Source organism: Diceros bicornis, chromosome 17 (assembly GCF_020826845.1).
Source record: "Diceros bicornis minor isolate mBicDic1 chromosome 17, mDicBic1.mat.cur, whole genome shotgun sequence".
Classification (NCBI taxonomy): Eukaryota; Metazoa; Chordata; class Mammalia; order Perissodactyla; family Rhinocerotidae; genus Diceros; species Diceros bicornis.
The window spans coordinates 14703037-14705440 of NC_080756.1; the positions used below are offsets into that span (position 1 = coordinate 14703037).

General features: G+C 36.8%; 1 pseudogene; it reads right to left on the minus strand.

The window, feature by feature from the left end:
• Positions 1–795: 795 nt before the first annotated feature.
• Positions 796–1728, minus strand: LOC131415681 (olfactory receptor 9S13-like; annotated as a pseudogene).
• Positions 1729–2404: the final 676 nt, after the last annotated feature.

A 2404-nucleotide genomic window follows, 5' to 3' on the forward strand; every position in this document is an offset into this window, starting at 1 on the left:
TTTTTTTGCGAATATTTTCCCCCAGTCTGTGGCTTGTCTTCTCATTTCCTTCACATTGTCTTTTGCAGAGAAGAAGTTATTTTTAATTTTAATGAAGCGTTGAGTTTGAGATACACCAAGTTACCTAGTCTCCTAGAACCTCAATTTCCCTATTTGAAAATGGTAATAATAACGATATATGACATATTGTACCTCCTCTTTGTGTATTGCCTTTTATTATTACAAAATGTGTTATTTTATATTAAAATAAAATGAGAAAATAAAAATTATTAGAATGTTATTGACACATTTTCTGTGTGAAGAATTGTTTCTCAAATAATATATTGTGGGCTCCCTTCTCATAGGAGTAGTAACTATAAGGATGATACTCTTCAAAATACAAACCTGGATCTTTGGGAAAGAATGGGACCTTTGCTCAAAAGTGTTCTATATAACCATTACCATTCCGTTTTGCCACCTTCACAATGAGGTTGTTATCTTTTCCAAACAAATATCAGTTTACTTGCTTTGTAGAAAAAAAAGTTAAAGAATACTTCACACAGACATAATATTATTTTAATTATTATATAATATATTATATATTATAATAACAAATTAATATTTACTTCTAATAAAGGTAAAATAAAGATGCACATACCTATATTACTAGAAATACTATTTTGTAAAACGTATAAAAATATTTGTTGCTACATAAATAAGTATCTTGATATAATAATTTTACAAGAACATAACTAGGACCCATAGAAAACAAAATGTGTCCATTACATAATGGTTTTACACATATCAGTAAAAGAATCATTTCCTGTGTAATATTCTTTTCACAGCATCTTTCACATCTCTGTTTCTCATACTATACATTAGAGGGTTTAGCATTGGTGTTATAAGTGTGTAGAGCGCAGCCACAACCTTCTTTTGCTCTGGTGAGGAGACGGCCCCGGGTTGGGCATACATGAAGAACACAGTCCCATAGAATAAACTCAGCATTGCTATATGGGAGCCACAGGTGGAGAAGGTCTTGCTACTGCCATGATTTGAGGGGATCTTCAGGACGGTGGAGAGGATAGAAGCATGAGAAACCAGAATTACAGTTATAGTGGTGATGGTGATAGGAGCAGAGAGAATATACAGTACCATCTCATTCACAAAGGACTCAACACTTGAGATCATTGATCAGGGCTGGGACATCACAGAAAAAGTGGTCCAATCTATTTTCTCCACAGAAAAACAAACTGAAGGTGAAATCTGTTTGAAACATGGAGTTGATGCATCTGCAGACATAGGATCTAGTTACCATGGAACACAGACTTTCTGGGACATGTGCCCAGGGTAAAGGAAGAGATGGGAAATGGCCGAGAATTGGTCAATGCCCACGACAGCCAGGAGAAAGCCTTCATTTGTGACAGACAGGGAGAAAAAGAAAAATTGGGCTGCACAGCCATTGTAAGAACATTTTCTTTTCATTGAACAAGAAGTTGGCTAAAGTTTTGGGAGCAATGACTGTGAAGTAGCAGAGATCTAAATACAAATTTCTAAGGAGGAAATACATGGACACTTGATGTCTGGAGTCCATCTTAATGACAGTTATCACGCTGGTATTTCCCACCCCAGCGACCATGTAGAACAGCAAGAACACTAGGAATAAGAGGATCTGTAGCTTTGAGGGGTTCTGAACTCCAGCAGAATAAACTCAGTCACCTCTGAGTAATTCCTATTAAGCACAGTCTTCATAGCTGAGACACAAGCAGAACTGGAGAGATGGTAAAAATGAAAGAAATGAGTGATCAGAATACTTGTTTTAGTAAAAACAACTAGAAACCAGCATGGAAAAAAATTGTTTCATATCATATTGTACCCAAAATTTTACAAAATACCAATAAACATAAAGAATGGTTAGCTATTTTTAAAAAGTTTTCCAGGGACCGGCCGGGTGGCGCAAGCGGTTAAGTGCACACGCTCCGCTGCTGAGGCCCGGAGTTCACCGGTTCGGATCCTGGGCGCGCACAGACACACTGCTTGGAAACCATGCTGTGGCGGCATCCCGTAAAAAACGGAGGAAGATGGGCACGGATGTTAGCCCAGGGCCAGTCTTCCTCAGCAAAAAGAGGAGGATTGGCAGATGTTAGCTCAGGGCTGATCCCCTCACAAAAAAAATAAGTAAATAAGTTCTCCTAGTGAAGAATTTAACCTGACTGATTAGCCTTTTTAGATATACTTATTTGCAAATAATGCAGATTTGCTCTCTAAGTGTGTTTTGGAGACATGGAAATTCTAGGAAAATGTCTGGAAACAAACTAGAGCTTTTTTAAAAAAATTTTCTTGATTTATTATCAGTTTACTAACATTGAAAGTGGCCTCCTTTAGTGGAAGTAATTTCTCACAGACATTATAATTCATTTAAGATTTT